The sequence below is a fragment of the Tursiops truncatus genome, chromosome 2, assembly GCF_011762595.2.
Source record: "Tursiops truncatus isolate mTurTru1 chromosome 2, mTurTru1.mat.Y, whole genome shotgun sequence".
Taxonomy (NCBI): domain Eukaryota; kingdom Metazoa; phylum Chordata; class Mammalia; order Artiodactyla; family Delphinidae; genus Tursiops; species Tursiops truncatus.
The window spans coordinates 102971076-102997983 of NC_047035.1; the positions used below are offsets into that span (position 1 = coordinate 102971076).

The 26908-nt window shown below is 41.9% G+C and overlaps 1 protein-coding gene and 1 long non-coding RNA gene across 4 annotated transcripts in view; one reads left to right on the forward strand and one right to left on the reverse strand.

The window, feature by feature from the left end:
• Window positions 1–26908, reverse strand: part of RORA (RAR related orphan receptor A) — a 929914-nt gene that overhangs the window by 119671 nt on the left and 783335 nt on the right. The window lies entirely within an intron of this gene.
• LOC141278032 (uncharacterized) lies at window positions 4747–26480 on the forward strand. 3 transcript variants are annotated; one of them, XR_012330165.1, is made up of 4 exons: window positions 4747–4912; window positions 17034–17227; window positions 18035–18284; window positions 22393–26480. It is a non-coding gene; the product is annotated as an uncharacterized lncRNA (long non-coding RNA). The 3 variants fall into 3 exon arrangements; XR_012330163.1 differs by having other exon boundaries at window positions 18035–18164; window positions 22393–26479; XR_012330164.1 differs by lacking the exon at window positions 17034–17227 and having other exon boundaries at window positions 18035–18164; window positions 22393–26479.

A 26908-nucleotide genomic window follows, 5' to 3' on the forward strand; every position in this document is an offset into this window, starting at 1 on the left:
ACCTAATTTTGGACAAAAGGGAGGGAGGAGGTATTCCTCAGTAGGGATAAGTCAAAGGGAGTTTGCATGCAAAGGGAAATAAACCATCTCTTCCCACTTGATTATCTTCACTCTGTCGGGCTGAGTATTAGTACACAGGCAGCAGGGAACCAAGAATTCTTTACTCTTGAATGGGTTCAATCTCTCAGATCTCAAAAATCCCCAAGCGAGTCTCTAGAACAGGAGTGGCTGGAGCCTGGTTCTGATTTCCTCTATTACCTTTGGCTCTTCATCCCATACCCCACCAGGCGTCCAGCACTGAATCAGCATGAGAATAGGACACAGATGGAGGGAAAAACGGATTCAGTTTACCATAGCTTTAACCCTCCTCAAAGATTTTGGTGTTTGTACACTACTAGATTCCTATCAATACAAGAACATGCTTTTTTTCGTTATTCCATTCTACATTTTACTTTCTTTGTCCCAGTAGGAAACAAAATCACCACTTGTCTCCATCTCAAACAATCTTAAGCTTGGCAACAACAAAGAAGGATGAAGTCTTCTTTGCACGATGGGTCTAGACTAGTCTGAGCACCTAGTAGGTGCTCAATAAATACCAGCCAATAGGCAGGGCTCATTTCCTCCGATAGCTGCCCAGAGACACAAACTGCTTTGGGAAACCTGATGAAGAGGCCCGCCTTTCTGGCAGAGCCATCCTCACTCTTTCATCACTGTACTCAAAGATATTACTGATGTTGGTCCTCTGGTTTTGCTGCTTTTTTCCTCTGACTGGACTAACTGAGTCTACTCTGCTCACTAGCTGTCACTTCAGAATCCTGTCACGCAGCGGAAGGCCAAAGGACATTTTCCCCTAAGTCCTTTTAACTTCCTGGCATTCCGTTTTTCAACCCCACATTAAAGGTGCTGATGTTTCATCCTAGTCCTACCAGCCAATGGGTGGCCTCAAGTTAGACTAGGCAGGGCTTCTCTCTGCTCTTTCCCTGTTGGGCACAGGGAGAAGGAACCCAGAAAAATGTTTCCTCAAGCTCATTTTGTAATTTTCCCTTGGATGCTATCACTGAAGTTCTGAGATCATTTACTAAGGAACAGACGCATTCGAAACTAACATACAACAGATGTAAACCTAGGGCCACTGTTGGCCAGCAAGACCTCTTTCTTGCAAATTCTCAAAAAAAAATTTTTTTTTGGCTTGTCTTTATCCCCCCTCTGCTCTCGGCCAATGCTCAATCATCTTATAATCCATTAAAGCTAGTATACCAATTCGGTTTCTTTTCCAAGACAAGACCTGCCAACTTGAAAAACAAAAATGAACCTCCCCTAGTGTTGGCATGTTTCTCCAAGCCTCAGCTAACCCACGGCAGAGACTGGTGGACGTGAGCCCAGTTGAAGCCTGAGGTGAGAGCCATCATTTTTTACTTGCTTTCGCGAACAATCTCCTGGTATGTTCTTGAATTCTCATCCTTGGTATAGTGCCAGCCCAGGCATTAGCAAACCCGGCAGAGTGGCATTCTCTGCAGTGTGGCAGAGCAAGTCATCTGTCCTGAGAAGCCAAGATCTGAGACGCCTCTGCTCCTGTAAGAACCTCTCTGTGTCTCTCTGATTTACCCTGTTCCCAGTGGTAAAGTATTTTCTGCAAACATGAAATTAGTTTATAATTTAAGGACTTCGGAATGACTAATTTTGACTAAGTTAAACAGGGCAGAGTAGTGACTCCAAGTGACTTGATCTGTGATTCTTGGGAAGAGTTTAATGGACGTATTTTATTTTCGTTCAGGGTGACCTCACTGATCTTTGTGCAAAATGCCATTTCTTTATTTTTTCCCTTTAAAACAAAGTCACTGCCATTTTCTAGGCATTTCTTAGCGAAGAAAACTCTAATTGCATTTTACTTATCTTTAAGGCCACTGTTCAGGAATTATTATTTTTTTTAAAGACCTCTATTTTAAAATGAAAAGTGTAGGTGAAGGTGATTATATCTTTCCAAAGTCAGTAAAACAAATGTGTTGCATAAGACATTTCAATTCAATTAAGAGAAACAGGTCAGATGCTAAAATACTAGTAAAATCAATTATGAGTAATAGGTCTCCTGTTAACATGTATCACTACAGCTGCCTCTCTCATAATTTTTGAATAAATTTACATTTGTTTCATATTCTTTGTGTGCCTGTAATGTATGTGTGTGTCACTGACTGTAAAACCTTATCCATTTCCTCTTCTTTGTTACGTTTGCTCTGGTATGTCTTGGAAATGTCACATGGACTAACATTTATTTAGTGAAGGTTTTTCTAAGAGGAAAGTCAGGTGGCAAGTTGAAAAGGGCTTTGAATCTTGTCCTGTCACTTGTCACCGGGGCAGGGAGCTTCATCCTTCTGAACCTTGGTTTCCTTATCTGTAAAGGAGAGTAATAGTACCTTCCCCCCAGGACTGTTGTAAGACTGAAATGTGACAACTCATTGTAACGTGCCCACCAGGGTGCCAGGCACGTGGTGTTCAATGAATGTCTCTTTCTGATCTTTGAAAATCCTAAAAATCATTAGTATGTAAGAGAGGATTATTACTTATAACATTTCAAATCTGATGTCTGGTTTTTGTGGTAGGATCAGGGTCACCAAACTCACCTGAAAAGGGGGTGTCAAAGAGAAGGACTTTCTCCCTTTATCTTTACTGTTTAGTAAAGGGGCGCCCTCAAATTCCCATGTTAATAACTCATGAAAAGGCAGCACCAGGGGACAAAAATCTGCTGCCGCCACCTCAGTCAGCCTTTCCTTCAAATAGGTGATGCCTGATATGGAGAAATTATATAGAAAAAAAATAATAGCACTTTGAATCTATACTATAATCACAAAAACATAAAATTGCGTATGTGTATGATAAAACATGAAAAAGGAAAACTGGTAACTTTTTTCGTAGGTTATTGAGAAAAATGGGTACATTTTTTCTCCTCTATAATAGGCTTTATCATTTGTATAATGAGGTTAGACATTTAGGTGAAAAATAGAGTATCCTATGATTGGCGATTCACCCATTTAGGTTGGTGGACTATCTGGTCAAAAGGTAAATATCTCAGAAATGGAACTTAAATCAAGTTTGGCTTCATGGAATACTTTCCTCCTAAGAGCATGGAGTGAATGCGAGTGTTGATGGAGTTGAGGGAGAGGAAGGAAGGACAATTTTGGAGAATGGCCACCTGCTGAGGGGAGCACACTTAGAGAAAGTGGGCTCTAAATAGGAGCCCGAGTGGATGGAAAATGGAAATGAGAAGGTTATAGAGGTAAGGCAAGTAATACGGGGAGGAACATTAAGGGGTTGATTATTTTGGGGTGCGTGTGTGTATATTTTTGAAGAAAAGAGGCATCCATAAAGTGCACTGATGAGCTCAATACCTCTGGAGAAAGCTCCAAGTATTTAAGAGCTTAGAATATAGCTCACACTGGGACTTCCCTGGCAGTCCAGTGGTTAAGACTCTGCGCTTCCAATGCAGGGGGCGTGGGTTCGATCCCTGGTCAGGAAACTAAGATCCCACATGCTGTGCAGCGTGGGCAAAAAAAAAAAAAAAAAAAAGAATATAGCTCACTGACACTCTGGCTTTAGTCCTACAACCCTTGGGAAGTGTTGGGCAGCCTGGCACAGTAGGAAGGATAAGGGCTTCGGCGCTTGACAGAAGTAGCTATCACTTCTGCCACTCACTAGCTATGTGGATTTGGGCTGGGCAAGTTGCTTAACATCTGAAACTCGCTTCCTCAATTAATATTCATAGTTATACTTAACAGTCATAGTTATCATAAGGCTTACATGAGATTACACACACACACACACACACACACTTACATACATATAAAATGCCTGGAACATAGTAAGCTCCCAAATTACTTACCTATTCTTGCTACAGGGATGCTACAGGGATGAGGAAAAAAATAAGAACTCCCATCCTGAGACAATAAGAAAATTAATAAGGTTAAGGTTGTGCCTCTATCCAGGCTTCTATGCACAAGGAGAGACCAGGACAGCTTTCTCAGGAAGCCATGGTTTAAGAGCTGCCAGTGAAAAGAGGCAGCACCACTCCGCAGGCACCCACTCTGCTTCCGAGAACATGGTGGTGGATTAGCTGCCATTATCCACAGTCAAAAGTCCTAATGCTCTTTTGTGCTTCTTCATCTTAGGGCTGGAGCACTTGGCTGAGCTGATTGCTCTGATTCCTGTATTTTGAATCCTGTAATCCCCCACACTTGGGGTCAGGGGATACAGATAAAGGGGTAGAGGGTGACTTCTGTTCTCTACTGAGCCCCGACACAGACTGTTTCTAAGTTCTGAAGGTTTGCCTATCTGGGAAGCTGGCAATAGAAAAGAATAACACCCCAGCTGGTATCTCTAACCTGCACCTTGCAACACGTAGAAAATGAGAAAGGGAGGGAAGATTCTCCCTAAAGTCTCATGGGATGAGAGCTCTGAGGACTTACTGGGAGCTGGCAGGTGACTCTGTACCTGAGCTTCCGTCAGCAGCTGGGGAAGAGAAGGCTAATGATGGCACATGAGTTTACCCAGTAAAACCCATGACAGGCAGTGTCTGGTGGGCATAGGAAGAATGTGAGCGCACGAGAACCAGGGTCTGGGGAAGTTGCTCCCTCCCAGTCCAGCTCATATGGAAACCATTTATGTTCTCTGTTTGCCAAAAACCTTTGGTGCGTTGCTGAACCTGTTTGTCCTGAACTCCTAATAATAAACACATGGCAACCAGTTCTCCAGATGACAAGTCCTTTTGTTAATGAGTAAAGAAGGACGGATGAGCTTCTCCACAGCCCTGTCTTCCCATACCTGGTGATGGGAAGATCGGCCATGGAGGGCACAAAGCCTGGCTTCCTCAGGTCCTTGACAACAGTTGCTAAGCCTAACTTGGGACGGAGCTGTTTCAGAGGTAGGGCCCTATTGTGTAAGGGACTGGGGTGGCCCTGTGTGCATGGGGGAAAGAGGGAGGCAGTTGGGAATGAGAGATCCCTGGAAAGGGTGTTGTGCTCTTAAGAGTGATGATGGTATGTCAAACTCTGCTTCTTAAAATTACTAAGTCATAGAGAAGTGACTGGGGTTTGTATTTGAGGGCAGTGTTTAATGATCCCATCGGGACATGACAATCATAGGCCACAGATAAGTTGTTAAACATCCTTCTAATTATTATCACATGTTCTTCTTTTCTTGGCCATTAACACTTAGCTTGGCTGGATTTTCCCTCTTGTGTTCCTGGAGGTGAGGCAGAGGTAAATGAGAACTCCAAGAATGTGATGGCAACGCCATGCTCAGGAATAGCGATGGAGCAATGCCTGGGTAGCAGGACCCAAGCCTCTCCCAACTCTGACCAAGGCCAAGAGATGACCTCTGCTACCTTCCTCCCTTTGCTGCCCCCCACCTACCCACACAGCCCTCCACAAACACTCAGAGTACAGGCTGACACAGAGCCCTTACACACACACACATACAAATACACATTCCGAAGCATGTCGTGTTTTGTGCACTTCAGGCACCTGGCACACAGCAGTGCCCAGTAAGTACAGGTGTTCCTCAGCATCTGTGGGGGATTGGTTCAAGGACCCCCAAGATACCAAAATCCAAGGATGCTCAAGTCCCTTATACGATATGGCACAGTATTTGCATATAATGTATGCACATCGTCCTATATACCTTAAATCATCTCTAAGTTACTTATAATACTTAATATGATATAAATGCCATGTAAATAGTTGCTGGGTCCAAGGCAAATTCAAGTTTTCCTTTTTGGAACTTTCTGGAATTTTTTTTTTTCCCCAAATCTTTTTCTTTTTTTTTTTTTTTTCTGGTAAGCGGGCCTCTCACTGTTGTGGCCTCTCCCATTGCGGAGCACAGGCTCCGGACGCACAGGCTCAGAGGCCATGGCTCACGGGCCCAGCCGCTCCGCGGCATGTGGGATCCTCCCGGACCGGGGCACGAACCCGTGTCCCCTGCATAGGCAGGCGGACTCTCAACCACTGCGCCACCAGGGAAGCCCTCCCCAAATATTTTCAATCCATGCTTGGTTGAATCCGCACAGGTGGAAACTGCAGATACGGAGGGCCAAGTATATGTCAAATGTTGAATGACTGGATTAAAATATTAGGAGGCAGGGTACCCACTCATGCTATATTTGACCCTACCAAGCTTTAATTCACTATAAAATTATGTGGACAAAACTTTTTTCACGTATTTATTGCCCATAAAGGAGCTTTATGAAAGTCAGGATACATAGGTAATATGTTCTTTGTACTCTGGTGACAAAAATAAAAATAATTTACTTTCTCATTTCAAGAGAACAGAAAGTCATTTTTCTTGTGAATTTTATTTTTTAAACACAATCCCTTCCTCACTGCCCCTGTAATAACTCTCCAAATATCACTTCCCAAAATTTACATATATGAGATTGGAATGGACAGTATCTTTGGATTATTCTTTTGTCTTGCCATTTCCCCAAGTCTTGCTAATCTGCTGGGTTTGAAGCTCATGCAAATTTTTTTTTTTCTTTCCCAACACCTCCTGCTGACACACCCAAAGGCGCTCAGCTTAAGAAGGGAGTGGTCTTTGAAAACATAAACTAGGTGTTCCCTGTTCAAATAAAAACTTGACAGATATTCTCACAGGGAAAACTTTCCCTCAACAGCTGTACGAAGGCTAAAACTTGTTCCTGGCAAAGGAGTTTACACGGATGTATCCTACATGGATCGTCCCTTCTTGTGGTTCACTAAACTCTAATTGCAATCATGTCGGACATATGCTGCTTACCGTAACGTTTCATAATGAAAAGTGCACTCTCCAGAATTTAATACACAGTAATGGCTTCTTTGATTTAAAGCATGATTATGGTAATAAAACCACTACAAAAATGGACACATCTTCCTCAGTAGATTATCTTTCTTTGGAGACAAAGGTAAGTCCTGAGTCCTCTGATTATAGAGGATCGAATTTAGTGTTTTGCATTGTCAGCCGTCATTTCAGCTTCTTTTGACCAATTCTGGTGTAAGATATCTTGGGGCTACCAATACGGCCACCCCATATCACAAATGATGTATCATGATGATTCCTTTTGGGTGCATTTGTAGTTAGTGGGTTTGAAAAATATTTGTTTTTGCTTTAATTGCTAAAAAATTTAAATTTTACCGTATAAGAATACCATAACGTATAAAGAAACTGAGAAAGTCACAATCCTGGAAACTCAAACACATTTACTGCTTTCCTACTTCATGGGTCTCATAGCATTGAAATTTGTCTACATTCAAGCTGGAGGTCTGCTCTCACCCACACTTCTCTGTATCATCACCTCATCATATGAATCGCGATGGCTTGTAGCACAAGGATCAGCCATCTTCAACACTTCACTAGGGCTCGGGAGCTGGCAGAACAAGCAAACTACCCAAGATTTCAGGGCTTTATGATTTTCAGGTGTAGAACCACAGACATTACTTGAGACACTTTCTGCAGACGGTACATAGCATCTTTGCCTGTATTTTCAGGTCTCAAAGCCCAGGAAGCCATTGTCCACACAAGGCTGATCCTCTCGGTTCCATTTATCCAAAGCTGATCTGATTTCAAAGAGTTCCATCCACCTTCTCAAAGCCTCTTCCCAACCATTCCTGCCTATAGGAGGACTCTCCCCTTCCTTTCATCTCCTTGAAGCTCCCATGGTCAGCATCTCTCACTCTCTCCCTTTGTTGCTAAACTGTAGATGTTTCACCTCCCTAACCAAACTCTATTGCATTTAAAGTGAGGAATATCCTTCAGAATTCTCTGGAGTGCATGAGAAGTATTAACGCATATTTATAGATTGACTCAAACAACAAGGTTGATGAGATCATTGTCAAATGGAAAAGGAGGTAAGTGAAAACAGTGTAGAAAATGTGAAAGAGAAAAAGACATCACAGTAGTAGTTTAAACAAGGGCAGAAACCCAGTCCTATCCTCTTATGTTACTTAGCCTCTCTGTGTGCCCCCAAATTGAAACAATAATAGTACCAACTTCATAGACCGTCATGAGGATTAAATGAGTTCATATTTGTAAAACAAGTGCCAGGCATGCAGCAAACGCCACAGAGGCATTTGTTAACATGAAAATGAAATACCATCACAATGCCAAAACCTACCACAGTGCCTGCTCAGTAAAGGCTGAACTCAACCAAGGTCTTTGTTTTGAGATACTTGAACCAGCATGGGCCTGGGATGTAGCAGCTGCCAGGACCAATGGGCACCTTCCAGAAGGAGCAGCTCTTGCGAACACAGCAAGCTCCACGCTCCAGTTCAAGGGCCCTGGAAGTTCCCAGGTTTTGCCACAGACTCAGCTGGAGCGCTCCCTGGATGGGGACATGTGGTTTTTCGGGATAGCCCGAGGAGGAGGGGTTGCTGGGCACCCTGGCGCCCGCTGATGGTGGCTCCCGCGGCGAGGGGGACAGCCCGGAGCCCCGCCCCCCGCCTCCCCGGCCCAGAGCCGGCACGGAAAGTTACTGCGTGCTAACGTGGCAGGAACGATGGAAAGCCCAGGGCTGCCAAGTGCTGAAATCCTGGGCTGCGTTTCTTATGCTCACAGGCACGGCTCTTCGGAGAGTCTAGTCTATACACGTCCCCGGCACATAACTGTATTCTTTTCAGCAGATACTATATTTTGGAGCAGAGGGAGGAGAAAAAAGTTTGAGGGAGTGGCAGTAAGGCATGAGCCAAGATCCCACGTATGCTTTTTTTCTGCTTGCCCTAAGATGTTCCTAAGATCAATGAATAATCTCACCCACTGTATCGTGTACAGCTGAATCTTCAGCTCATAGATTTAAAGAAATAATCTAACTCTTTTATCAAGTTCGACTCACCGGACGCTTCCCTTTTGTCTATTTGCTCATTCATTTTTTATTTTATTTTTAATATTTATTTATTTATTTTTATTGGCGTATAATTGCTTTACAATGTTGTGTTACTTTCTGCTGTACAACAAAGTGAATCAGCTGTATGTATACATATATCCCCTAAACAGACATTTCCTAAGCATCAATTATCTGTCAGTTACACAAGGGGGCCCTGGGAACCCTGAGAAGCTCATAGTCTGATGTGGAGACAGACAGTATAAATGGTAGCTATATGTTATGAAGGGCTATCACTGTGGCTGCACAGAGGGCTCCCCAGCAGAGAAGTTTTTTCTGCCAGGTGGGAGAGAAGCCACAAAGGCTTGCTGGGGAGCCTTGTTAGAGCTGGGCTTTGAAGAATGACTCCAGCGAGAAGGTCACCAGCTGAGCAAGTGGCCTAATTAGGCTGTGATGTACATTTACCATCTTTGTCCCATACCTGCTTTTTCAAGTGAGGTTTTAAAAATACAAAAACAGACTGTGGGTTGGAGAACAGTATTGTATGAACATTACACTCCCTGATTATGATCACTGTACTGTGGTCACGGAAGAGAATGACCATGTTCCTAGGAAATCTACTCTGAGAAAGCATAAAGAGGAATACTCCCTCTCTCTGTTTCTCTCTCTCTCTCTAGATATACACACACACACACACACATATATGCATATATGTATATTTGTATATATATATATACACACACACACTTGTATATGGGGGGGCAGAGACAGAGAGAGAGAATGAGAATAATAAAGCAAAGAAGACAAAATGTTAACAACTGGTGAATCCGGATAAAGGGCATATGGTGAATCTGTATAAAGGGCACTTGTGCTATTCTTGCAAGTTTCTATAACTCTGAAATTACACCAACACAAAATGTTCTTAAAAAATTTAAAGTACAGGGCTTCCCTGGTGGTGCAGTGGTTGAGAATCTGCCTGCTAATGCAGGGGACACAGGTTCGAGCCCTGGTCTGGGAGGATCCCACATGCCGCGGAGCAACTAGGCCCGTGAGACACAACTACTGAGCCTGCGCATCTGGAGCCTGTGCTCCACAACAAGAGAGCCCACGATAGTGAGAGGCCCGCACACCGCGATGAAGAGTGGCCCCCACTTGCCACAACTAGAGAAAGCCCTCACACAGAAACAAAGACCCAACACAGCAAAAATAAATTAATAAACTCCTACTCCCAATTAAAAAAAAAAATTTAAAGTACAAAAAATACTAAATTAGTTTTAGAACTACCAGAATGACAAAGCCTTTTATTACCATCATTCTGAAAAGCAATATTCAGAACACAGTTTGGTCAGATTGATGCAGCGACCCACCTAGGCCTTGGGAACTCTGAGGAGTGCAATGTCTTTTTTTTTTTTTTAATTTATTTTTTATACAGCAGGTTCTTATCAGTTATCTATTTTATACATATTAGTGTATATATGTCAATCCCAATCTCCCAATTCCTCCCTCCCCACCATTTTCCTCCCTTGGTGTCCCTATGTTTGTTCTCTACATCTGTGTCTCTATTTCTACCTTGCAAACTGGTTCATCTGTACCACTTTTCTAGATTCCATATATATGTGTCAGTATACGATATCTGTTTTTCTCTTTCTGATTTACTTCACTCTGTATGACAGTCTCTAGGTCCATCCACATCTCTACAAATGACCCAATTTTGTTCCTTTTTATGGCTGAGTAACATTCCATTGTATATATGTACCACATCTTCTTTATCCATTCGTCTGTCGGTGGGCATTTAGGTTGCTTCCATGACCTGGCTATTGTAAATAGTGCCTCAATGAACATTGGGGTGCATGTGTCTTTTTGAATTATGGTTTTCTCTGGGTATATGACCAGTAGTGGGATTGCTGGGTCATATGGTAATTCTATTTTTAGTTTTTAAAGGAAAATCTACAAACAACAAATGCTGGAGAGGGTGTGGAGAAAAGGGAACCATCTTGCACTGTTGGTGGGAATGTAAATTGATACAGCCACTATGGAGGAGTGCAGTGTCTTCTGTGGTTCCTTCTTCACTAAATTGATGTATAGTTGATATACAATATCTGTACCCTATTCTTTTTTCTTAAAAACGAGATTTGTAGGGTGAGAGGGTCAGGATAGCAGTGAAGCTCAGAGCAGGTGTGGTCTGCAGAGGGTCTGAAAAGAAAGGGGCTAAAAGGTGCTGCCTGTCCCTCTGCAGTGGAAGGGCCCACCCCCAGGAACCTAGAGGAAGCAGTGCCACCAGGAGTGGGCAGTCAGCTTAGTAAGGGTTTGTGATCTATCAAACAATTTTGTTTAACTTGTTTTTAATACATTTTAAAAAGCAGAAAGCAAAATTTAATAATAACAGAAGCAGCAGCGGCAGGTAAGATTTACCAGGTGCAGACAATATTCTAGGCACTTTGCTAACTACTCAACATAAGCATCTCATAGATTCCCCATAACAGGTCCATGAGGTGGGTACTATTAAAATTCCCATTTTAGGGCTTCCCTGGTGGTGCAGTGGTTGAGAGTCCGCCTGCCGATGCAGGGGACACGGGTTCGTGCCCCGGTCCAGGAAGATCCCGCATGCCGCAGAGCGGCTGGGGCTGTGAGCCATGGCTGCTGAGCCTGCGCGTCCGGAGCCTGTGCTCCGCAACGGGAGAGGCCACAACAGTGAGGGGCCCGCATACCGCAAGACAAAACAAAGCAAATTCCCATTTTACAGACAGGGGAACTAAGGCCCAGCGACTCAACAGTGGAGTTGGATATAAGCACAAGTAGCGTGGCTCCAGTGCCTGGGCTCTTGCCCACAATTTTATACTCTTTAGGTTCCGGTTACTACTTTATGTGCATGTGGACTAAGAATTTCAAAGGACATGGAGGGGGGATGAAAGCAGTATGACTGGTTGGAGGTGGTGAGATTGCAGTGATGTTTACTTTGATTTCAATGTTCAGTGTTATTTGTGTACTAACTTTTAAAAAGTCAACCCTATCGATGGATAATTCCCGACTCAGTAGATGCAGTTTGGGATTTGTGTGCCTAACATAGAATCTTTGTCACTAAATAAATTACAGCTTCTCTGCGCCTTGGTTTCTATATCTGAAATATGAGATGATATTTGCTAACATTTTCCCACTAAAATACTTGCTCTATGACTGATATTCTGTGTGTGATGTGTGTAGGATATGGAGATTGTGGAGACTAGGGGGTGGGAAAAGGTGGGGAGGGGTACGGTGGGGTGACGGCAAATCTCTTTCTGAGGACGATTACTCACTGGTGGGATCCGATGTAATGCATGAGGCCGGGCTGGGCTTTCTGTTCATAAGGGACAGTCCAACATTCAATGAAAACATCGTATCTGAATTAGGCCCTCACCTCACCTTGCCTGACTCCTCTTTTCCCCCCTCCGTCTCTCTCCTTTCTTTCTTTTTCTGGGCCAGTGGAAGTTGTGTTCTGTCATATTTACACATTTTCTCAGATAGAAAAGACAAGCAGAGACTCGGTCCAGAGGGAATGCGAGTGGCTTGAAGGTCTGAGCACACCTCGCTTTGCATCCAGGGACTCACCCCGCAGATATCATTTAACCCCTTTACCACATGCATGGAAGAGAGACTTTTCTATCTGCTGCTTATACACAGGCGATTCACTGGAAAAGCATCCACAAAAGGTCAGAAAATTAGAGTAACCAAAATCACATGGTGCTATGGTAGAAACTATACTGGTTCGTTTGTATTCTCTTCCTGGTCACCTTTCAGACAATCTGACTGGAAAGCAGAGTTTTCATTTCTGTGCATCATCCATTTAGGTTCAAGGATGCTTTTGAGAGAGCCAAGGGAATGATGATTTAATGCTGTCCAGTGCTTTGAGATCTCAGACAAAGAAGCTCTGTAAATACTGAGAATTACTGGGCATTATCGGCCCCAGTATCTGTCTCCTCAGTATTATCAGGGCTTTGGAAAAATTAATGAAGAAATGGTTCCTGGCACAGTAACAGCAGCAGTCGCTTCTGGAAAAATTAAGAGACCCTCTGCATTGGGGAACGTAGGACTCAGTGAAAACACTCACCCAAGAATTACTTTTCTCTTTTTTTTTTTTGCAAATGGAAACCACCAAAGATGAAAACCCACTGCAATATGAAAAAGAAAGAAGTAAAGCTTTTAAAATCAAACTGCAGCAGGGTGAGGGCAAGGTATTGTGTGAGTGCACATACCTGCACAGGAGATGAGAACAGAGAGACAGACATTCAGAGAGATAGACTGGGCTTCAGGAAAAAACTGGGCAAAAGGCTTTTGCCCATATGTTTATATTTGCTGCAAAACCAAATCTTTTTTTTTTTTTTCTAAATAAAAAACGTATGCATTCTGGGTTGGTGAGGACGCAGGGCAACAAGCACTCACATACATTCCTGGTGGGCACGTAAACTGGTAAAATCTCTATGGAGGACCGCTTTGCAGTATCCATTGACATTACAAATGCATCTTTCCCATTATCTTAACAATTCCATATCCAGGAATTTATCCTGTACATCTATTTGCATATGTACAAAATGGTATATGCTCGAGGCTATTCACTGCAACATTGTTTGTATCAGTCAAGTCTGAAAACAACTTAAAAGTTGATTAGTAGGGGATTACATAACTGCTAGTGTATCCATAAAATGGAGTATCACGGAGTTGTTGAAAAAGAATAAGGCAGCTCTGTATGCACTGTACAAAATTAGCTCTAAAGATATAGTGTTAACTGAAAAGGACCAATACACAGAATAGTGTGTGTGTGTATATATGTATAAATATATTTGAATATGTGTGTTTGGATTCATCATGCTCATATATTCATAGAATGGATTTCTTTTTTTAAAAAAATTAAATAATTAATTATTTTTATTTTTGGCTGTGTTGGGTCTTCATTGCTGTGTGCAGGCTTCTTCTAGTTGCGGCAAGCAGGGGCTACTCTTCGTTGTGGTGCGTGGGCTTCTCATTGCAGTGGCTTCTCTTGTTGCAGAGCACGGGCTCTAGGCTCTCTGGCTTCAGTAGTTGTGGCACATGGGCTTAGCTGCTCCGCGGCATGTGGGATTTTCCCAGCCCAGGGCTCGAACCCGTGTCCCCTGTATTGGCAGGCGGATTCTTAACCACTGCACCACCAGGGAAGTCCCATAGAATGGATGATTTCTAGAAGGCTGCATTAAGAAACTGTTAACTGGCCAAAGGACAGGGTTTACCTCTACTCTATATCCTTTTGAATGCTGTATCATGTACCCATGGGACCCTTTCAAAAAAAACTAAACAAATAATGTTAATGTGCGTGAAACCACTGATCAAATGCCAAAGTAAAATAATGAACCTTTTACCATTTTTGGGTGGTGGGGCTGGATGAGGTGTGTCTTCAGAGCTCTCCCATGTTCCTCTCAACACCTGGCTTCCCAGTCTCTGACTTTCCTGGTTGCCCACTCAATTCAGGGTGGGTCAGCCTGGCACCTGTTTGAGCTAACAGTCCCCAAACCTGGAAGTACCTGTCTGCGCCAGATCCATCAAACACAGACCTGAGGATGCAGGGACCCTCCCTGTAGGACTGACAGGGGAAATGATCCCTAGGGATTAGGACCCCCACTGGGCAAAAGGCTTTTGCCCATATGTTTATATTTGCTGCAAAACCAAATCTTTTGGTTTTGGGCTATGCCAAACATTTGCTGCAAGTCTGACCAGTGATAATTTTGGAATTAGGTTTTGTGTCTTTTTGGGCTTGCAAGGAACAACGACTCGCCAAGCTAGGGGATGCTCATCACAAGGCTATATGTGGAGTGATAAGAATATTTCTCATGAGAATCTAATAAGAATAATAAAACAACAATCTCAAAAATAACAACATGGAGCACTTAGGTGCTAAGCATTGTGCTAAGTGCTTTGTTCGGATAATGTCACTTCAATCCCACCACCAACCCATGATGCTGTCACTGTTATTACCCCCATTTTACAGAACACTGTAGAGGTCCCGGGTGCCACGGAGTGATGGGGCCCTTGGAAATGGAAAACATGCCTCTCCCTCAGTCTCACTCCCCTGGGCAACATGGTATCCCTCAGGGCTGCAGCTTCTCCCTGTATGTTTGCTTCTCTGATACCAGCTGGCTTATTCACTGTCCACTGTGCACACTCATTGATTCTGCTTGCTCAAGTCCTTCAAGAATGGTCCTTGGAGACCCTCCTCCATCTCAAGTTCTCCTCTGGGCTTCAGCGGCCTCCTCCTCTTCAGACCTCCCGTCTATTCCCATGAGAGAGAACGTGAGAGGTCATCCTTACTGGTGGCCAGCCACTTCCAGACCCGAGGGTGGCCTGTCCCAGGTCAGGTTCCCGTTCTGTTTCATTTCCCTGTGGCTGAGGGCTACCAGGCCTCTTGGGGTTAAGTCTTCTCCTTCACTCATAGAAACTTGTTTTTGAGAACTGACCTCAAACCAGGCACTGGGACCCTGGGGGTGCAGCACCAACAGAGCACAAAGCCCTTGCTCTCCATGGATTCACCTTCTACCCCCTTGACCTGCAATGATGGGGGTGGCAGACATTCTGGCCTGTCCACTTTGGAGACAATGACCATGACTGACCACTGAGCTCGTCTCAGTCCCTACATTGCCGCACCTGTGGTTCCCTGTACTCATGCCTTTTCCTGGTTTTCTAGCCCCCTCCAGAAACTTGGCCCAGTATACTAGAATCCAAGGTGACCAAGCAGGTGGCCTTCACAGTAGGGCAGAGACTGATGGGAGAGAATTCTGGTGGACAGTGCTCAAGCCCCAGCCACAAATAATGAGGTTACCAACCATTTTACCAAGACTGGTCAGCAAATACCCAAGTGGTGCTCTTCTCTTTTCTTCCTTATTTCTCTTCTGTCAATGCCAAACTGCTTGAAAGGGTTCCATGCCTCGTCAAGTAGTTGACCTGAACAAACCTTTCCAGGCTTGTCTTCCACATTCTTCAAACCCCTTATAATCCTTCAAAACCCAGCTCCAGGCATTTCCCTCCTCAGTGAAACCTTCCTTAAATTCTTAGTGACAATCATGGCCTCATTTGGGCTACTTCTGTACTTGGTACATAATTTTACTGTTGCTCTTATCATGCTGTATTGCAAATGTTTATTTAGATGTGTGCTTTCTTGACGGGAGTGTAAACTCACAGAAGGCAGGTTCTATGTCTTAATTATTTATTTATTTTGAATTTAAATGAGATATTTTAGAATAGTTTTAGATTTATAAAAAAGATACAAAGATAATACAGAGAGTTGTTCTATACCCCTTGCCTGGTTGTAACATCTGGCTTTACAATGGTATATTTTGTTACAACTAAGGAATCAACACTAGGTTGTTACTCTTAACTAATTTTCACAGTTTATTCAGAGTTCACTAGTTTTTCCCTAATGTCCTTCCCTATTGTAGATGTCATCCAAGTACCACATTATGTTTAGTCATTATGTCTCCTTAGCCTCCTCTGGTCTGTGACAGTTCCTTTAACTTTCCTTGTTTTTGATGACCTTGACAGTTTTGAGCCATACTGGTAAGGTATGTGGTAGAATGTTGTTCAATCTGGGGTTTCTATCATGTTAGACTGGGGTTTCTTCATTTTTAAACACCAGCACTGAGCAAAATACCTAGCATGTACCACCTAGCATAGACCAGGCTTTTGATTTAATGGTTAATGAACTGACTAGAGTTCAAGTGTTTCTTTAGCACCTTCGATATAAGTAGAACCCTGATTAATGCTCTTGGAGAGATGAAGTATGGAACCCAAGGCTTGTAAAGATCTTCCACACTGTTAAACAACGACAGCATATGTCAAATAAGGGGAGCCAGGAGAATGACCTGTGGCAGCTTAGGAGATGGATTAATTAGCGTGAGTGGGTGAAGTCAGAAACGTCTATGCGAAAGAAAGGACTGGAAAAGCAGGGAGGATTTAGAGAGGCCCTTTTCAGTTCTCAAACTCACCCAGCTCCTTCCTGCCTTAGGGTCTGCTTACCTGCTGGGCCCAAGGTCTGGAAGGCATTTACCAACCCCTCTCTTCTCACAGCTGGCTTCTCCCTGCAGACCACATTATCAAAAATAGGCTCCACCTGTCACTCTCAGCAACCTTGTTTTCTTCATAGCCTTTGTCAATGTTTAGACTGACTGTTTATTTCTTTATTGTCTGCCTTTCTCACTAGAGTCTCAGCTCCTTGAGGACAAGGACTGCAGTTTTTAATTCACCCTGGCAGAGCACATGACCCACACATAATAGTACTCAAGTTATCTTGCTGAATAAATAAAAGGGTTGATGTTGGATGAGCCTGACAAGACATGAGACAGCGAGAAAATCCATGAGCCCTGGAAGAGGCACTGGGATGGAGCAATGGCCTGGGTAGGCAGTGGAATGCCGCCAGGTCATGAGACTGATCACAATGGTGTCAGCTGATCCCAAACAGGGTGGCATAATTTGGGCAAACGCCAGCAATGTACTAGGTGTGGGCTACACAGAGGTAGAGGCGATCCAGTAGTTTTCCATCTTGGGAAGGCCAACATAGGTTCATAGTCAAAAAGTGGGGGATAAGGAGTAACTGGGGTCAAGGGAGGGCTGGGGGCCATAGGAATGTCTTTTTAAGTTGAGAATGTACCCCATGAATGAGAATAACACAAAAGCTCCTGGAAGTAAAGGGGGTTCCCGGTTTAACTTCTCTGGTGTTGGCATAAACCCAAGGAGAAAAAAGGGCACTCAAGTCAATGCTCCTCAGTGAGGAATATAAAATGGAAGATGAAGACATGTGATTTTTGCTCTAGGATTTAGTACTAGGAAAGGACAGCGATCTTTGGAAGCAGGAAGAAAAATGAGCTTCTGGGCTCAGAATGGAAAGGACCCCACTGAAATCTTGGATAATTTCCACCATGTTTTCTACATGGTTACAAAGGACAGAATTGTAGTATATGCTGATTACCTCCAAAAGTATATATATATTCCCATCTGAGTCCAGTTTAAAAATGCTGACCAAAGGGCAGTGTTTCATAGATTCTGACTGGAACAAGCCCAGTGGGAAAAGGCCTGGAAAGCATATGGCAAAGAAACTCTGAGTCCAGAGTATGATTTAGAAACTGAAGTGGTATGTGTCATCTGTATATATCTATATAAATAATTACAATGGTTGAACTCTGCCTATTTCTTCTCCAACCCAAGTAACAGCCCTGAAAAAGAAAGATAACAATGACCTGTGTGTCTGGGAGTCCAGAGGGACCGTCGGTGACAGAGCTCACAGGGTTCCCCAGGAGGACCAAGAACACGGTCCAACCAATCGTCCTCTGACAAGGTAAGGGTGGGCAGAGGAAGGCATGAAGAATGGCTGCACTTCTACATGTGAAGGTCAGAACATGAGATCAAGCCATGTGTCTTTGCTATTTTAAATCTACAGCCTTTGAACCCCCAGAAGGTAAGCAGGTGAGTCCTATTCACCGACTTGTAATGCAGGAATTCCTTCTCTCTTCCGTACCTCCTTAGATCAGGCCTAAAAGGGATAGCAGGTATTAACCTCTGTGATCCCTTCATTTGAGAAGGGAGGAAACTAATGTCCAGAGGACAACGTGATATGCCCAAAGTCACCTGGGTAGATTGGCTTTGGAGCCAGGATGGGACCTTCTAACCAACCCAGCTTTCCTTTCCCAATCCTCAGCAACTCACCTGGATACTGACCACAAAATTGGCTCTGACTCTACATTCATTTGAATATATTCAAATATACCAAGCACTGTTCACCATATATTTTCTTTCCCTCACATTACTTCCACAATAACCTTGACGTGGCCGGGGAAAAAACAAAAGAAAATACTACCCACATTCACACTCGTTTAAATGAAATGTATACACCAGGTATCTGACCTGGACTCTTACTTCAGTGCCAAGCTCCAGCTCATATCAATTCATTTCCCTAACAGAAAATAGGAGTCAACTTTGCAGATGGAAAGCAATTTCCCTGCAAATATTAGCAGACAGGTTACTAGCACTACTGGACAGTCTTATTATTACTTTTGTTTCAGGCTAAGGTGTGGAACTCTACATTTGCCAGGTAGTCTGGTGAAAAAAGGTAGAGTTTAATTTTTTTAATTTAATTTTTTTATTGAAGTAGAGTGGACCTACAACGTTGTGTTAGGTTCAGGCATACAGCAAAGAAATATATATATTTCTTTTTCAGATTCTTTTCCCTTATACGTTATTACAGAATATAGAGTATAGTTCCCTGTGCTATACAGTAGGTCTTTGCTGGTTATCTATTTTATACATTGTATTGTGTATATGTTAATCCCAAATTCCTAATTTATCCCTCCCCTCCCATTCCCCTTTGCTAACCATAAGTTTGTTTTCTATATCTGTGAGTCTATTTCTGTTTTGTATATAAGTTCATTTGTATCCGTTTTTGTTTTTTAGATTCCACATATAGGTGATATCATATGGTATTCGTCTTTCTTTGTCTGATTTACTGCACTTAGTATGATAATCTCTAGGTCTGTCCATGTTGCTGCAAATGGCATTATTTCAAAAGGCAGAGTTTTTAACTCTGTATTAGTTTTAACATCAGAGGGCAAAACAAAGAACAAGTGTGTTGGCTGTATGCTGAGTACTTGGAAGAGCACCTCACAGGATCCTGGCTTTCCATCTCACTTCCCACACACAAACTTTCAGATACTGAAACATTGCATGGGTTGAAGGGAATTACTCAGCAGCATCTGCCTGTAAACACTGGTTATCAGCTCATTTGCAAGTTAAGCCACTTGATGGCAAGTTAACGTGTTTTACTCTTCTCTGGATTTAACAGAAGGTTGTTATGTTTTTTTGTTTTTTTTAATTTTTGGCTGTGGTTGGGTTTTTGTTGCTGCGCGTGGGCTTTCTCTAGTTGCGGCGAGCGGGGCCTACTCTTCATTGCGGTGCACAGCCTTCTCACTGTGGTGGCTTCTCTTGTTGCAGAGCACAGGCTCTAGGCACGCGGGCCTCAGTAGTTGTGGCACATGGGCTCAGTAGTGGTGGCTCGCGGGCTCTAAAGCGCAGGCTCAGTAGTTGTGGCGCACAGGCTTAGTTGCTCCGCTGCATGTGGGATCTTCCCGGATCAGGGCTTGAACCCGTGTCCCCTGCATTGGCAGGCGGATTCTTAACCACTGTGCCACCAGGGAAGACTTGAAGGTTGTTATGTTTTATGAGAACCCAATCATCTAAATATTTCACATATAGATGAGAAAACTAGACAACATAAAGATAACCAAAAGAGTATGTCACTAATAGCCACGTAGGTGTATTTCCTTAATAGCCATTTATATGTACGGGCTACTCGAAGTCATGTTTTACTATCTATGTATTTTCTAAAGGGTTAGAAAGTGTTGGGTGTAGGGCTGCCAGATAATATACAGAATATTCAGTTAGATCTGAATTAAAAATAAACAGTGAATAAACTTTTAGTGTAAGTATGTTCCAAACATTGCATAGGACATATTTTTATTCATTTTAAATCAGTACTGGGTCCGTTACTCAGCCGGTTTATTTATTATTCAGATAATTTTTGCCTGCTTCCTTCTTTTTTGACCTTTTGGTGGCTTAATTTTAGGAACCCTATTAGAGGGTGCAGGGAGAAATACAATTCAAGCACATTGCGTGTCCCACTTACCATCAGCTGAGGCTCATGTTTTAGTAGGGGAAGAATTTGATACTTTGGATTGAAAATGGTGATTATCTGCATTCTCCCTATTACCATATAGACAGAATTAGCCACAGACTGATGTTTTCCAGAGTTTGGATTTTGCAGAGCAGTAAAATGTAAAAAGAAAAGGAAATTGTGAAATTGTGAGAAGATCAATATATGGTTGCCAAGTTTAAATTCGATCAAATAAGAATGTTAAAAATACCACAACTGCCATCTTCAATGATCATTAATTCATAAAAGAAAATAACATTTGAATATCCCCAAAGTAGGAAGGACACAGTCTTAGAAAAAAGAATAATACTTCTTAAATAAAGTTGGCAGCCTTCCAATGTACCACTCTCAGTTTTGTGGAAACTGTCGAAGTGTGGTGCTGGCCCTGGGATCTGAGCACACCCAGCCAGGGTATGCCATAGCAGCATAAGCCCTGCAGCAACGTTGCACATCATACAGGTTTGTGCTGGTAAGAGATAATCACAGAGCAACTTCTAGTAAAGGGAAGAGAAGGTGAACACCGCCAGTTTGAATTTCGATGACCTTAAATTAATAGCTAATTTAAGGATTTAATTTCCGAGAAGCATCTTATTTGTGTGGGAGTCTATTGTGTCTTTTCTCAAATCAGGAAGCATTTCTTCAACTTAAAACTTATAGAAAACCTTTTCCTAAATTTCCTTTGCAGCGCAGCACAATCTCTGTACTCTTCCTCTCTCTCTCTCTCTCTAAAATGAATGCTTCAGGAACTGGATAATATGACATTGAATTTCAACAGCCCCCTTCCCAAGAGATTTCAGAGGTCTTTGAAACCACGGGTAATGAAGCCTCCTGGCTCCTGTGAGCTGGCAGAACGTGTGACCCCAGCTGAGAAGAACTGGCCAAAAGACAGGTGTAGCTTGTAGCAGTGCTGGGAGACCGAGTCCCCAAGTTCAGAGTTTCTATCACCCTTCCCATTACACAAGGGAAAACGATGGTGTGAAAGTGGAGAATTGCCTGAAATTGCTGAGTAATTAATAGAAACCACGATTAAAATCAATTGCCTAACCCAAGTCTTGTGGGTAGTTTCTTCTGTCCTTCTCCTGCCTGAGAAACACACACAAAAACTTTTTACCACAGGAACTTTTCTTTAAATAGGACTAAAATTCAATTTCATAAGCCGCAGAGAGATTCAAAGTATTATTTACCAATGATCTTCAGATATTCTTTCCTTCTCCCCATAGCTAGGAAGTTGGAAACTTTTAGGGGCTCTAAGAGGCAAAGAAGTAGTCACTGAACACACAACACACACAACACACACACACACACACACAAACACACACTGAAATATGTTAGCATATGCTTAAAAACATGAAAAGTACCCCTAACTTTTAAAAATTTTTGATATAATTTTATTTTTTTCTAGTCATAGGGTTATTTGGTGTCTTTTGATTCTATTCTATTCTAATTTATACATTTATAAAATATATAAAAGTATATATTTTATTTTTTAAATAACTGTAATTGTTTATTACTTTCATAATAAGTAAAAAACAAAGATACAAAACACAAACTCTCCCATTAAAACTCACTTCAACCTGAATTTTAAGGAGACCATTTAGCATCACCTCATAATCACACCCTATGGACCACAGTCCTCGCCCTGACCCACGTGAGAAACTCAATACCCCTTCTGTATTTGAGACATTTGTCTTTCTGAAAGAAGCAGTGCAACCAATTTTTTTTTTTTAACCTCTCAGAATCTCAGCTCTTCTGTAATTACTGTAGCTCAGGTATTTTCCCCGCAGTCCTTTTCAATATCAGCTGTTTTCATTCCCTTCTCTTTGCTTTGCCTTACTAATTCTGACACGATGTTTTCTTTCAGGCTCAGAAGAGAGAGATTTTGGCTTGGATTCCACAATGATGTTTCACAGAAAGTCAGCTCTGGTTCCAGGTACTTGATAAACATCTCACTAACTAATTTCTCGCTGTTTCTAAGCGATGAACATTTTGGTTAGCAAGTCCAGAGCCCTTCAGACATCATTTGCATCCTACACAACAAGTGAGCTAATGAAACCCATGGAGCACGGCCTGGCCCTCTGCTTCTCTGTAATGGTGTAATGGTTTCTGTCATCTCAGCCAAGCTGCTGTGTCCAGGACTCTGCACGTGGGATGCTGCCTCAGGGCAGGTGGAGGGATGCAAATGAGTGTGGCCCTCAAATTGCAATTTAAGGGTAGCTGTTAGGTTATACTCTTCCCATATTTTTCTCTTCCTAACCACCAAGCGTGAGGATAAAGTGCTATTTTTACTTATTTTCAGGGGAGAGAACATTAAACCTTAGGGTGATGGTGGCATATTGCTGAATTATGTCTTTTAGTCCAACTTGAATAAATCAGATTTTTGTTGCTGTTGTTGGAGAGAGGGGAGAAAAGAGAACTTTGATTCGAAAGAAATTAGATGAAAAAGCTAGGTTTTCCTAACTCCTGGGTTCTAGACATAAAGAAAACATGATGAATAATATAATCAAACTGTAGGAAGTTGTGATCATTGACAAGGTGTTTCTGGCCAGACACCCCAAATCTGTGTACTCAGATTTTAATTACATTTGCCCCTACTGATTTAAAATATGCTTTCTGCAATCAGAACGCAACGACAAGATTTAGAGGGAAAAGAACAGGTTCAAAGGCTTTCCAAAAGCGTTCAAAGCTTCTTGGACAGCGATGCTTTCATTCAAGGATGTGGCGTGGCATCACAAATGAATCAGAGACTCGGCCCTCCATTTCCTTAGAAACAGAAACAATCTGCATTTTGCTTTTAATTTCATCTAAAGAAAACACCCTGGGCTTCCCTGGTGGCGCAGTTGTTAAGGATCCGCCTGCCAATGCAGGGGACACAGGTTCGAGCCCTGGTCCAGGAACAACCAAACCCGTGCGCCACAACTACTGAGCCTGTGCTCTAGAGCCTGCAAGCCACAACTGCTGAGCCCGCATGTCACAACTACTGAAGCCTGCGCGCCTAAAGCCCGTGCTCCACAACAAGAGAAGCCACCGCAATGAGAAGCCCGCGCACCGCAACAAAGAGTAGACCCTGCTCGCCACAACTAGAGAGAGCCTGCGCAGCAACGAAGACCCAATGCAGCCAAAGATAAATAATCAATCAATAAACATTAAAAAAAAATAAACCCAATTCACTTTGGACTTGTCTGGAGAAAAATCCTGAGCCTCTTCATCTCCCTTCCTCTACCCAAGTCAACTCTGGTAAGACTGACTGCATTTTCAGCTTCTTTATTTTCAGATCTGGCTCTCACTGTGGTTGTAATGCTGTTAAAAGCGGTAGTGATCATCGGGTTTATCACTTTAAGAGTCACCATTTTAAAACACCCAAATATATATTTTTTAGGTTAAACATTCCCTGTGCCTGTTTCTCAACTAAACTCCCCGAGGAAGCATGTTGCTGCATATTTAGAAGTGGTCTACAAGAAGGAGGGCAGAGAAGCTTATGCAGGTCCTAACGGAGACCACTCCTTTTCATTTTTCTCTTCTCAAGCTGGGAAGGACAGATGGAAACAACCCTATCTCGCCGCTCTTGGAAAGGGGGAGGGGTGTGGTGCTCATATTCCCTGGCTTTTACTTGGATCAAGTGTGGGTAAAAGAGAAGGGGAAACTAAACCTGGACGAAGCAGAAGGGAAAGTAGCCCCCCCCGCCCCCGCAACAAGTCACCTAGCAATCTGCCTTTCGCAGTAAACTGACTCACAGTAGGTAGGAGTACCTTTATGGGCTTGAAAGTATCCAGTTATCTCTACTCTCAAGCAGAACGCAATCTAATATTGCTGAAGAAGGATGCCGACCATCGGTTCTTTTTATTATTGTGGTAATTTGTAGGGGAAGAAAAAATTTTTTTCCTCTACCCATCTTGGATTCGTTACTGGGGTCCTGCAAATTAGACTGATAAAAGGCAGATTAATGAGCGAAAAACAAGTTTATGAATTCAACACACAGAATACTCAGTGATGAGTAACTCAAAGGAATGCTTACAACTTGGGCTTCTATGGCATCTTAGCAAAGAACAATAAATTTATGGAGAAGTGACAATGCAAAGGAGAAGGGTTTTAGGCTTCCAAGGGTGGTAAATATATGGGGAAAACCAATGGAAAATAAGGACTGTTTTAGCAAAGTTTATTATGTAGAGTCCTCTGGTGCAGTTTCTGGGCTGGTTAAGAGTCTAGAGCTGTCTCCGGTGGTTAAGAATTGGCCTGCCCTTTCTGGTAGTGAGGGGGAGGCCATAGAGTTTGCCTTGTGTCTGCTTTTTCTCAATTGTGTTTTCAGCTCCAAATAAGCCTTATGCCAGAGTGGCGTATTTTGGGGTGGCATACTCTGAATCCCATTCAAGTTTAATTTTTCCTTCCTAAAAATAAGACATATACTTGGTAGAAAATTTGGAATTTATATAGAAGTTACAAGAAGCATGCAAAAACATGACTAAATCTTATCTTATTAGTCACATGCAACCACATCTAGGAATGGTTCCAGTATTTTTTCCTACGCTCTTTTTTTCTTCACATAATTAAGATCATTCTTTACACAGAATTTCACATACCATGTTTTTGTTCAATCAACCAAAAATATTTTCTCATGCTATTATTAATTCTTTAAATATTATTTCAATGGTAGTTATCATTTTCCATATGACTATACCATAATTTATTAATAATTTTCCTAATATTAGACATCTAGGGTATACTTAAATACTTTGTGTATGTGAATAAATCTTAGCATTTCAAATTATCTCCTTAGGATAATCTACTAGAAGCAGAAAAATATGGGATCAAAGGATATCATCATTTTTCAGGTCTTTAGTACATATTACCAGGAAGGTTGTATCAATTTACATTAACACAGTACATGAATGTCTTCCTGAAGCTCTGACTACATTGATTGATGTCATTTAAAAATCTCTGCTATTCTGTCAGGTCCCTGTTACTTAACTTTGTATTCACTGGTGAGGCTGAAAAATTGTTTCGTATATAAGAAGCTATTTGTATTTTCTCATCTATGAATGATCAGTTCATGACCTTTGTCCATTTCCTCACTGATTTATAGTAACACTTTATAAACTACAGTCATTAGCTTTCTTTGTGCCCCAGTTTTTGAAAAAAACACATCTTCTTGCTTGTTTGCTTTTGTCCTCTGATTTTGTTACGATTATTTTTGAGGTATAAAAATTTTATATTTCTCTATATTTCAAGTTACTGGCATTTTACCCTGATATTTCTTCCATTGCTTTAATGTATAGAAAAGCTTTACCCATCTAGACTAGATAAATATGCAGAAATACATTCTTCTAGTTATTTAATCAGTTTTTCAAAAATAATATTTCTTGAATCTACCCAGAACTTAATTTGTTACATGGTATGAGAAAAAATATTTTTTCCTAATAAACTATCAATTATCCTGGCACCACTTCTCAACAGTTTTCTGCACAGTTTTTATACCTATTCTGTATATACATATTCAAGACTATTCTTAAAAATGCAAGATTATGTTTCCGGGTTTTCTACTGATTTCTTTGCCTATTCTATAACCAGTAGTTTCTCCATCCCTAATTTTTGTTTTTAGACGTTCTTTTATCTCTTATATTGCATTCTTTCCACTTAAAACGTGGCCAAGATTATGTACAAAGAAGATCGTTTAAAATTATTGGAGAAAGAGAATCTCTGCCTTTATAGTTTTGGGTCTTAGGTGAACAAGATACAGTTCACCTAAGGCTTCACCTAAGGTGAGTTTTTCTTGTGTCTATGAAGGGTGGGGTTCCTGCTATGACACAGAAAATCAGAAAAGGACTTTCTTAGTTTCTTGATAGTCATAGTAACAGTAATATAAGGAAGAAAAGTTACGTATCTTTTTATTCACCTCAAGAAAAGAAAATTTCCAGTGAGGAGATTAAGATGTTTAATGTTGAAAGATCATCTCACCTTCTAGGGCACCAGTAAAGATTTCAACCCATGTATCTGTAGAAAATTTGCAGAAACTGTCACAAAATGAAAAATGAGAGGAAGCCTCATGGTCCTGCTAGGGTTCTATAAGGTAAGTGCCGAATAATTTTCTGTTTTTAAGGCTTGTTAACAGTGAGTATCTTAGGATGACGGGGTTATAGTTGACTTTTTTCTTTTTTTAATTTCATTACATTTGCATTTCCCCCCCAAACTGCATAAAAGTTGTTTTCTTCATAATGTTCTGTTAGTTAACTTCTGAAAATACAGTACTGGAAGCCTTAGTCCCAAGAAGTGCAATGGTACCAAAAGTGGATTTTCTATTTCTTCACCTCTTTTCTTAATAGACACAGCAACACTAAATTTCATCTCATTAGAAGAGATTTTGAGAAAATGAGAAAGGACATTTC